Consider the following 12,175-nt stretch of genomic DNA (forward strand, 5'->3'; position numbering starts at 1 on the left):
ACACACACACACACACACACACATACACAAAGATGTTATCTGCTTCCTCTATGAATCCTCCACTCTTATCTCTATGTACTCACTCAAGGAAAGAAAAAATGTAAAACAAAAAGCAAAACTAAAAGTTGCATCTATTCTAATAGCTCAGCTTTGGTTTTGTGAAGACTGTTCATTCATTTGTTTATTCATTTACTCAATGGGTATTCATAGAGATTTCCTTTTGGCCAAGCACTATATAGGAAGTAAAAAATGAGTAAGTTACACAGAGCTCCTTACCCAGAGAAGCTCCCCTCTTAGTGAAAGGACATACAAACAAACAAACAAACAAAAAAATACACTATAAGTGTGACATAAGGATGGCAAAATGCTGAGTGGCTAAAATGGGAGACTTGAAAATCTAGACAGAGAAGATGACATTGAAACTGAGTCTTAAAATATAAGAGTTGGTGAGACAGACAAGATTGGAGCTTCACATGAATTTCAGAGAGGATGAAGCATTTGCTTTGATTAGAATAGAATATGTAGGATGATGGAGCAGTAAGGTGGTAGGGAAGAAAAAAGGTAGGTGCAACTTTTAAGTGACTCAAACATCATGCTAAAGTATTTGAACCTTACCCCACATGCACTGGAAGGCTACCAGGGAATTCTGAAGGAGGAAATGTTTATTTTTAATCTCAAATAACTCAATTGTTATCATACATGGCAGATGGCAAGGTACAGTTAGAATCAGTATGTTTACATGCCTACCCATAATACCCCCACTAGACCAAGCATAGTTTCTGCACAAACTACGGTTTATTTTATATATTTCAACATCTCCTTTTTTTATAGTCTCTATCCCATTTGCTATTATTTATCCTTTGCCAGTCATTCATTCATTCAACCATTCAACAAATAATTTTTGAGTACCTACTATATGCCAGCAAATTGATGATGCACAAGGAAGACAGTGTCTGTGCCCTGGCAAAACTTATAGTCTAAGCAGAGCAGACAGATTTGTTTAAATACAACTAATTACAAGGTGTGTAATGTAATGAGCAAGATGATGGGAAGCTATGGAAGGCAGTGGTTATAGGGGCTTCCCTAAGGAAGCAATGGTTAAGTTCTGTCTGGAAAGATGAGTAAGATTTAGCCAAAAGGCATTTGTTAGAAGTAGGGAGGAGAAAGAGCAGACACTGTCTAACAAGTGTGAAATAACCAGAGGCAGGAGAAAGCACAGCACCTTGGAAGAAATGGAAAGTGTTCTGCATGCCTGGAGAACTGAGCAAGCTGGCCTAAAGTGGATTAGGGTTAGAGCCTGCAGCACTGTGTTGACTGTGTACCCTTACCAAGTAGACTAGGCTGTGCTGCAGAAATAAGACCTCAGAGCTCTGTGGCTTAACCAACAAAGATTTATTTTTCCATCAAGTAAACTGAATGCAGCTCAGATGTCATTCCAGGGCAAAACTTCTCCATAGGGCAACTCAGGCGCCCAGGATCCCACCATGCTTTGGTGTTGTCTCTCAACATGTGGCTTTTAGGGTCACCATAACAGGGAATCGAGTGTGTGGAGATAGCACACCAGCTCCTAAATTCTTTGGCCCCAAAGCGGCATGCTCATCCCCTCCCAGTCAGAACTAGTCATTAGGACCCAATTAACTGCAAGAGAGGCTATAAGATGGTGAGTGGGAGACACGTGGATCATTTAATGAACACTACTGTCTCTGTCAAGGCATGCAAGCATCAGCAGACTTTATCCTAAGTGTAATAAAGAACCATTGAAACCTTGTAAGCAGGAGATGGACAGTATCTTGTTGGAGAAATTATCCTGACTATGCTATGTAGAATGAGTTGGCCGGACAATAGAAGATCAGCTAGAATTTTCCTGAGGTCCAGGTGAGAGGATGTCAGCTTGGAATTCAGCGGTGCCAAGGCACCAACTTAATGAATGGCTAAATACAGATATTTGTATAAGAATACTAACAAGGGATTGGTTTGAACTGGTACTTGTAACAAAAGAGGATTAGTTTAAGAATAACAATTACAGAATGGGTCAACCATTGGCTAAACTGATCTAGTAGTTTAACAAATTCTCTTCCTATAGTGGGTGGGTGGATGGGAAGTTAGATAGCAAAGGTTCTTTTGGGCTGGATCTATGGGATGATAAATAAAGAATACCTGATAAAATGTAATGGGCTATCTTGAACTTGAAACTATTGCTAAATTCAAGAAAGTATGCATATAGCTGAGAATCAGATGGGGAGTTAGGTGTTAAATAAGAAGAAGAATAAATGAGATTCTGGAACTAGGGAGGTGGGTCAGAAGCCAGAGTACAGATCTAGGGAGCAGAGAGTTGGCCAAATGAGAGAGCAAATGGTGGGTGAAGTCAAATAGATACCCCAGATTGATTTTACATTCTTTCAGAACATGGAGCCTCTGAGTTACAGCTGCAATTATAGAGCTACCAATATGGTAGACAATAAACATGTTCCTCTTAGCCATTCCTTCATCAGTCATCCCCTTACCATGTCCAATGTAGAACTACTGATTTACACATGCCCTCCAATCTTCCCCCATCTGAAAAAAAAAAAAAAAATCCACAACCATTCAAGTCCTCTAGTAGTGAGCCATTCTCAATCCCTCCTTCCTCTCAGACTCCACCTTCCCACATCCAATCCACCAACTTGTCCTTTGAATCAATTCTATTCCATACATTTCTCATCACCTTCACTACTACCACCCTCACCCAAGTCATACCATCTCTCATTTTGATTAAAGCAATAACTTCTTAAAGACTCACATCTTTGACTGGTTCCTCCTAAAACATATTCTCAGAGCAGCCAGAATGATCTTTTTTAACATAATCATATTGCCCCCTGCATAACACCTTTTGACCAGACCTACAATAAAACTTTGGTATACAAGGTCCCTCAAGAGCTGCCTCTGCCTTCCTTTTCTGATCATATCTCCAACCCTTCCCCTTGTCCATTTACCTGGCTTTCTATTTCTACAGATAATGCAAAGCATTCCTTGGAGCTGTGACATCATCTCTTCCCTCTACCCAGAACTTCTTACTACTGGTTTGGTGCAACTGTCATGTCATACGGGCCTCACACCAAATACCACCTCCTCTGCCAGGCCACCCCTTACCATCCAGTGTAAAGTTGTCACTCACTTCAGAGCAGTGAAGCTATTTTAATGCTTCATATACAATTTTTGCATTATAATACTTTTTTCCTAAATTACTTTCATGGTTGTTATTGTGTTCTTGTTGTTGTTTATTGTTCTCCTCTCAGTATATGCACTATAATGAAAGCAGCACCTAGACCACTTTGATCACTACTATGTAGAAAGGTGGTTAGCACATGTAAGTATTCTATCCTTATTTGTTGAAAAAATATATGAATCAAGAAAGGACTAAATGAATGAATTCTCCGTTCTTTCCTGTGTCTGTAACCTCTCCCTCTCAATAGTCTTCTTTCTCTCAGTCTAAAATCTTATTCAAGTCTCTCATATCATTTCAAATAAAGAATCCCCCCCTTGACCCCATATTCCCCTTTAGAGTCTCTCCATCCTTTTTCCTCCCTGGGTATACAACTGTTTTAGAAGTACAATCTCCCATTACTGTATGTCTTCCTGTAGCTCTGACCCTCTGCTCCGTGGAAACTGTTCCAGCTGAGAAAACCAAAGGCCTCCTAATTGCCAAATCAAATGGACATTTTCAGTCCTTGCCTTACTGGAACTTTCTCTAAATTTGTCACGGCTCTCCTGCCTCTCTAGTCTTCACCTCCCACTGACTCCCTTTCTACTTGTACATCTCTGACCACTCTCTCTTTAAAATAACTCCCTAGGCTTTTTTTGGCAGTATTTCCTGCTTTCTTTTCACTTGTCTAACGTTCACTCTTCATCATATAATTTCAGTTCACTTTCCCTCCACCTGACCTTCTAAATATTGGCATGTCCTCAGGTCATTTTGAATCCGTGGCTCACTGTCCTTCTCTCTCAGCCCCCTCCAGCACTTGATTTCATCCTTTCTTAGAATATCAACTGGCCCCTAAAATTGATTGATTCTTTTTTTCAAATATTTTCCAGTCTAGAACACTCCTCCAATCTGTGCATGCTTGGCTATCCCGTAATCACTTCAAACTCAGCAAGTCCAAATCTGTAAGGTACTCATTAGTACCTCCTTATAATAAGGAAAACAGGCTCAGAGAGGTTAGACATTTTACACAATAGCACTCAACTAGGGAACTGTAGAGTTGAAATTTAAATACAATTCTCCTAGACACCAAAGTCCATATTTGTTCCAACTTATTGCCTTGTTATAGTCACACAGCAGTAACGAGCTGAAAACAGCTTAAACGTCTTTCTAGAGAAGAACAATTCAATATATCATGGAACAACCAAAGATGAAATTTTATGATGCTATTATAAAGAATGTTTTCAAGGTATGTTTAATAGGGAACTGTGCATGACATATATTAACTTCTAAAAAAAAGTGGGACAAGAGTGATCCCCCGATGAATCCCAAAATGATTTGATCAGTGACTGGAAAAGTATGTGGAAGCCCCCTTCGGGGAATGGTGAGAGTGGGGAGAAATTCAACTTCCCCAAGTTGAATTCTTGATATTCTCACAAGCAGTGTGGACAGCCAGAGCTGTAGTCTGAGCCCCCAGTCTTGGGGTGTGTTCACACGAAACTTAACCCCACAGAGGATGGGTCAAGTCTATTTAAAATTTAGGCCTAAGAGTCACCCCCAAGAGAGCCTCTTTTGTTGCTCAGATGTGGCCTCTCTCTCCAGCCAATATGATGAGCAGTCTCACCACCCTCCCCCTCTCTGCATGGGACATGACTCCCAGGGGTGTGGACCTTCCTGGCAATGTGGGACAAACATCCTGGAATGAGCTGAGACTCAGCATCAAAGGACTGAGAAAAACCCTAGAATGAGCTGAGAATTAACATCGAGAGACTGAGAGAAACTTCTCGACCAAAAGGGGGAAGAGTAAAATGAGGCAAAGTGCCAATGGCTGAGAGATTCCAAACAGAGTCGAGAGGTTATCCTGGAGGTTATTCTTACACATTAAGTAGATATCACCTTGTTGTTCAAGATGTAGTGGAGAGGCTGGAGGGAATTGCCTGAAAATGTAGTGCTGTGTTCCAGTAGCCATGTTTCTTGATGATGATTGAACAATGATATAGCTTTCACTATGAGACTCTGTGAATGTGAAAACCTTATGTCTGATGCTCCCTTTAGCTACTATATCAACAGAAGAGTAGAACATACGGAAAAAATATATATAATAGGGGGAACAAATGTTAAAATAAATTCAGTTTGAAATAGTGGCAAATGAAAGCGAGGGGTAAGGGGTATGGTATGTATAGTCTTTTTTTCTCTATTATCATTTTATTTCTTTTTCTGTTGTCTTTTTATTTCTTTTTCTAAATCGATGCAAATGTACTAAGAAATGATGACTATGCAACTATGTGATGATATTAAGAATTACTGATTGTATATGTAGAATGGAATGATATCTAAATGCTTTGTTTGTTAATTATTTTTATTAATAAAAAAGTTTTTTAAAAAATCTTATGAGGTAGAGATCTGTATTTGGTATGTTACAGGTAGGGAAACTGAGGCTCAGGGAGGTTAAATATCTCGCACAAGGTCACACAGGTAGAAAGTATAACCAGTGAGATTTGAGCTCATTCATTTACTTATTCAACAAATATTTATTGACTGACAGATGTGCTGGGTCTATTCGATTCTAAAGCTAATGCTCTTTCTGCTCTCTAACTCTTTCCTGTCATGTATAGTCCTCTCTCTGAAAGTGAAAGCAATTTGGCCAGATCATGAGCTACCCATTGATCAGGAAAGATACATAAGCTGATTGGGCTGGCCAAGCCAGCGTCCACATGCCTCAGCACTGCTCCATGTATGTCCCTCCCAAAGCTGGATGTTTAAAAAGAATGATCCTCCACATTCAGAAGTGCCATCTTCCAACAAGTATATTTGAGCATTTGGACTTGACTGCGTGTAAACCTTTATAAGAATGATATACTTCAGAAGTTCTATTTCTTAGAAAATTGAAGAGAGGCTAAAACCAGTGCATGCACTCACTAAAAGAGGAAAACTCCAATTATAATAGTGTTTTACATTTCTATGGAGTCTGGTCCTTTTCAGTATACTGTAATAAAAATGATTTCTTTTGAGCCTCATACCAATCCTATGGATCAGGCAGACGATGAGACCCATACATCTCAAGAGGAAATGAGGTTCAAGGAGTAAAGATCATTGGTATTTTAGAAATATCCAAGTTTACATCACTACTTGGTGGCAGAACCAGGATTTGAATTTAGGTGTCTGCTCTTTCCAGTAAATAGTGGGTCAGGATAAGTTAAGTTCTGCCACAGTAACAAATGGCCCCCAAATTCCAGGGACTCACAACAAAAAAACATTCATTCATGCTCAGGTTGCATGTTGGCTGTGGCTTTACCTATGACACCTTTACTCCAAGGCCTAACTGACAAAACAGCCTCTACCTGGAACACTACTGGTCATGCTACAGAGGGAAAAGTGAGAGCAGTGGGCCCCACACGGGCTCATAGAGCTTCTGATAGAAAGTGAGTTTCATTTTCAATTCATTGGCCAAAGCCACATGATCTTGTCCACATACAATGTCAGGGATGTATAATCCTTCCACAAGGAGGGGCTCCAAATACGAGTAAAATTATTTTAGAGTAGAGTATAGCAATGTATAAAGTGCAAAAACCCTTCCTAGTACAGTGAAGCTATTTTCTATTAAATGTGGTAGTGATTAAGAAAATTTTCAGATATAATCAGCCAAACACTCATCTTAAATAATGAAATAGTTAAATAAATTTAATATTAAAAAAAGCAACAGCTCCAAAATATGCCTGTTGTGCACTGAAGCATTCTGCTTTTTCAAGAAGACAACTTTCACTTTGGGAATAAACTTTCCTTTCTTGGCAGGAGAATTGGATAAAACCCTGCAGTTAGCCCATAAATGGGTGTGAGGGTGTCATATCTGAATGTGTAATGAGTAAATATTGGCAGAAACCCCCCTTCGTCACGTGACTTCAAAACAAACACCAGTCAGTAGGGAACAACCAGCTGTGCTGAACAGAAAAAAAATGCTCAGACGTTCTCCCTCTGTGAAGCAAAAAATCCCCTGCTGAAATCACCTCCACCAAAAATAGGACACAAGTAGATTCTCGCTCATGTTCAGGTACAAAACCCCACCCCAAGAAACTCCTCCTAGCAAAGCCATTTAACAAAGTTCTGAAGATAGAAATAGGATTCAAAACAAAGTTCAGGCATTCACAGAGTCTTCCCTTCCTTAAATCAATTGGCAACTTAAAAAAATAATAAAACAAGAATCATTTAACAGGAGTCTGAAGTAGCTGATTTCTAATGTTGACCGACTTATAAATGTGTACCTTATAATTCTAAGATCCTATAATTCTGTAAGTTTACGTTGAGAAGAAGCAAATCTATTTTTTTTATTTGAATACAGAAAAGAAAGGGGAAAAAAATGTTGTGCTTTATATAATAAAATTTCACAGGGAACAGCTCCCAAAAAATGTCCTGGGAACTATAAACTTGCCTTGGGTTAGGAAATCTGCATTCAAACTCCTGTTCCTTAAAATTGTTGGCACTGACTCAGGGTTTGATTTGTAGAAATGACACTTCCGCAATACTTATTTTAGAGTAGTAAAGGGGAGGTAGAATGCACTGAGTTTGAGTTTTGTTTTAGACTTTTTATAAAGGTCACCAAAGGGAAAACCCATAAAAATATCATTACCATTTGGTTACTTACAAGCATGGGATACATTGTCCTAGGACAAAGAAGAATAGTTATTGTATTTTATATTTTAGATTAAATGATTAAATGGCTTTGTCTAGCTTTTTTTTATCATGAGTTTAAATACATTTCAAGTTAAAATGAACATGAATTAATGGGAAATGCTTCTAACTATAATCATGGTTTTCTGACATGCTTGATTTTTTTTTGCTGACAAAAAATTTTGTTGACATAATGGTTGCTGGCTAATTCCCCCCCCCAACGATATTCACACTTTTTGTAGATATAAATAAAATTGGGTCTTAGTTGTCAAAAAACTGAGATAGACTGTTTGAGGTAGAAAAAATTAGAAGAGGGGTTTGGCCACGACGGCTCAGCAGGCAGAGTTCTCACCTGCCATGTCGGACACCCAGGTTCGATTCCTGGTGCCTGCCCATACAAATAATAATAATAATAATAATAATAAGAGGGATATAGTTACTCTTTCTTTTCTGCTTCAACAACCATCTTGTTAATCAGCCACTCTTTCTAATTACTTGCTATAAAAGGAGTCACTGGCCAGAAGATGTGTATGTAGAATCTCTGGAAAGTCTAACTCTGCACAAAGGAACTTCCCTAATGGCTAATAGCTGTAAGCAGTACAAGAGACACATCCACTAGAAAAGACTGCAGTTCACTTTGAGAAGCAGGTATGGAGTGTGGTATCACAGGACCAAAATGCTTGAAACAGAAGATTCTGGATCTAGAATGTCTTGAACATAGCTTCCTTCCCCTCCACAACTAATTCAAATCTCTCTTTGACTCCTGAATCAAATGGCTGATGAAGCCTACAGGTAGAAGCTCAAGTCATTGAAACTAAAAAGAGAATCAAGAATTATACATAATTATATATAATAATAGGCTTATTATATATAATTATGTAACATGCACACACGCATGTGCATATATGGATTTTTGTACAAACACATATAAAAAATATCTGTATATACATCTATGAATATATATACAATTGCATATATGAGATATATACACATACATATATAGAGAAATGTATTTATTGATACATATGCATATATATGTATTTAACTGGTTTGGGCACAAACAGCTATTGAACTGGATTAAAAAATATAACTGAATCTCCATTTTATCCCATTTACTAGTTGGACTAAAAACAACAGTAAAAAAAGAACACTTTCAAGAAAATCTAACAGATTATATTCATGATCAATGGTAGAAGAGTTTCTTCACCAAAATTGAAAATGCTGAAACTATAAAAGAAAAGATAGACATAGATTAGATAAGAATTTAAAACTTTTGTATGGCAAAGGAATGATTACATAACAAGGTCAATGAGCAAATGATCGGTTTGGAAATACTTGCAGCATAGATGACAACAGTTTTGTTTTGGCTTATGAATTGACAAGACAAAAGCAAACAAGCTAATAGAAAAAGAGTAAAGAAATATATAGGATATTTGCAAAGGAGCAAAGTCAAATGACCAGCAGTCAAATGAAAAGATGTTTGCATTAAATCATAGTTAGGGAAATGGGATTTAAAGTAACAATCACCTAACTCTTTACACACATCAGACTGGAAAAAATTGAAAAGATCAATTGGTAGGTGTGATGGTTTGAAAGGATTTTGTGCCCTGGAAAACCCATTCTTTAATCCTGATCCATCTTGTGGAAGCAGCTGTTTCGTTTAATCCCTGTCCAGCACTTTAGGTTGGAGCTTGATTGGGTTATCTCCACAGAGATGTGACTTGCCCAACTGTGGGTATTAATCTTTAATTAGAGGGAGATGTGACTCCACCCATTCCAGGTATCTCTTAATCAGTTCACTGGAACCCTTTAAAAGAGGAAGCATTTAGGAAAAAGCTTTAGAGCCACGAGAGATATGAGAATCACAAAGCCCACACAACCAGAGACTTTTGGAGATGAAGAAGGAATACGCCCCTTGGGGAGCTTCGTGGAATAAGAAGCCTGGAGAGAAAGCTAGCAGGTGTCACCATGTTCACCATGTGCCTTTCCAGTTGAAAAAGAAATCCGGATCACTGGCCTTTTTGAACCAAGGTATCTTTCCCTGGATGCCTTAGCTTGGACATTTCCACAGCCTTGCTTTAATTTTGGATGTTTTCAGGGCCTTAGAACTATAAATTTGCAACTTAATAAATTCCCCTTATTTAAAAGCTATTACATTTCTGGTATATTGCTTTCTGGCAGCTTGCAAACTAGAACAGTAGGTATGTGGAGAAATGGGTACTCCTATGTTGGTAAGGAAAGAATTAACTGTTGAAACCATTTGGGAAAGAAATTTAGCAGCAGATATGAAAATGAAAATTATATGTGCCATTTATCCTTGTAGTCATTCTCCTTGGTCCCTCTCTCCGAGACACCAACCAGTGGCTAAGGGCATATGTGAAAGGACACTTTGATCTGATACATGTTACAACATGGATGAATCTTGAAGACATCTTGATGAGTGAAATACGCCAGCCACAAAAGGACGACTATTGTATAGTTTCACTTATATGAAATAGCTAAGATATGCAAATCCATAGAGACAGAAAATAAATTATAGGTTGCCAGGAGCCAGGGATTAAGGGGCTACAGAAAGGGGAATAATTGCTTAATGGGTTCAGAGTTTCTGTTTGGGGTGCTGACAAGTTTTGGTAATGGATGATGATGGTAGTACAACATTGTGAAAATAATTACCACTGAATTATGTTTGAAAGTGGTTAAAATGGGAAATATAAGGTAGTATATATGTTACCAAGAAAATGGAAGGGGGCAGGGATCACAATAAATACCCATCAGTAGGGAATGTCTAAATAAATGACACTGCATCCATGCCATGGATTATAATGCAGCCATTCCAAAGAATGAGTTAGACTTGTTAGAGATAAATTCATGCTTCTGAGCGATTTCTGTACAGTAACATTTTAAGTGAAAAAGAGCATAACAAGAACCAGTAAGTGCACATTATTCAAACAAGCAATGAACAAGCCTCCGCCATACATGTTCATAAGCACAAAAATGTGTATTTATGATTATGTGAGCAAGGAGAAAAATGTAAAAGGATACACCAGGTCTTTGACAATAGTTACATGGCAGAGTGGGTACACAGGGGACAAAAGAGAAAAAGAGAGGGAAGTGAAGCTAAGCATAATGGAAAAAAAAGGCCTTCCCTAAACAAGAGAATATATATATATGGGTATGAGTTATTAACATTTATGCATTTATGCAAAATTATCTTTGAACATATGAATTGTTTAAAAATTGAAGAACTGTTTCAAAAATACATAATGCTAATAAAAATATCTACTATTCATTGAGCTGTTACTACTAACAGCCATTCTAAGCATGTACAGACTCATTAATCATGACAATGACTCAAAATAGAGATAGTGATATCTTTATTTCCAAAAAGAGGGGAATCCTAGTTATTTCTCAGTAACTTCAGATCAGAACATTTGAAAAAAATTCAAATGAAATCAAGCATCTCAGTCAGCTTCTGTTTCAGTTTGCTAAAACTGCCAGAATGCAGTATACCAGAAATGGGTTAGCTTTTTCAATAGGGTTTTATTAGATTACAAATTTATAGTTCTAAGGCCATGAGAATGTCCAAAATTAGAAATTCAGAGGAAGATACTTTCTCAGAGGAAAGACTGCTGGCATCAGGGTTCCTCTGTCACATGAGAAGACATACGATGATGTCTGTTGGTCCTTCCTTCCTGGTTCTGGTTTAATGGCTTTCTCCAAATATCTCTGGGCACTTATCTCTCAGCTTCTCTGAGCTCTCTGAGTTTCATCTGTCTTTTATTCTTTCATAGATGACTCCAGCAAGGGGATTAAGACCCCCTTTGAATGGGCTGGGTCACATCACCATGGAAACATCCTGATCCAAAGGTCCCACCCAACAATAGGTCTGCCCCCATGGGGATGGATTAAGAGAGCATGGCCTTTCATGGGGTACGTGATAGTTTCAAACCAGCACAGATTCTTTAGTGATCTTTGTTTGTTTTCTATTGTATCTTGATCTAAAAACGAAATTTAACAAGTTGCCATAAATAAAGTTCTGTCTGCCCAACCAGTCAAGAATGATGTGAGTCCTTAAATCAAAACGGCAACTGTCTTCATAATTAGCCTCTTCCCTCATTGATTTGTGTAATAAGGCATCACCGAACACCCTCTACTATAGAATTCTAGGCCCTGGGGATTCAGTGTGGCTGTGACAGCCTCTGAAGTTTGGATGGCTTAGAGTGATCAAAAATTCACCCAACCCTATGCATTTTTACCATTCATTCTGAACTAGATGAGAAAAATGACCTGCCATTACCTTAACATCATGGGGCAGGATTCTGATGATTCCTG

This window comes from Tamandua tetradactyla, chromosome 7, assembly GCF_023851605.1.
Source record: "Tamandua tetradactyla isolate mTamTet1 chromosome 7, mTamTet1.pri, whole genome shotgun sequence".
NCBI classification, from domain to species: Eukaryota; Metazoa; Chordata; class Mammalia; order Pilosa; family Myrmecophagidae; genus Tamandua; species Tamandua tetradactyla.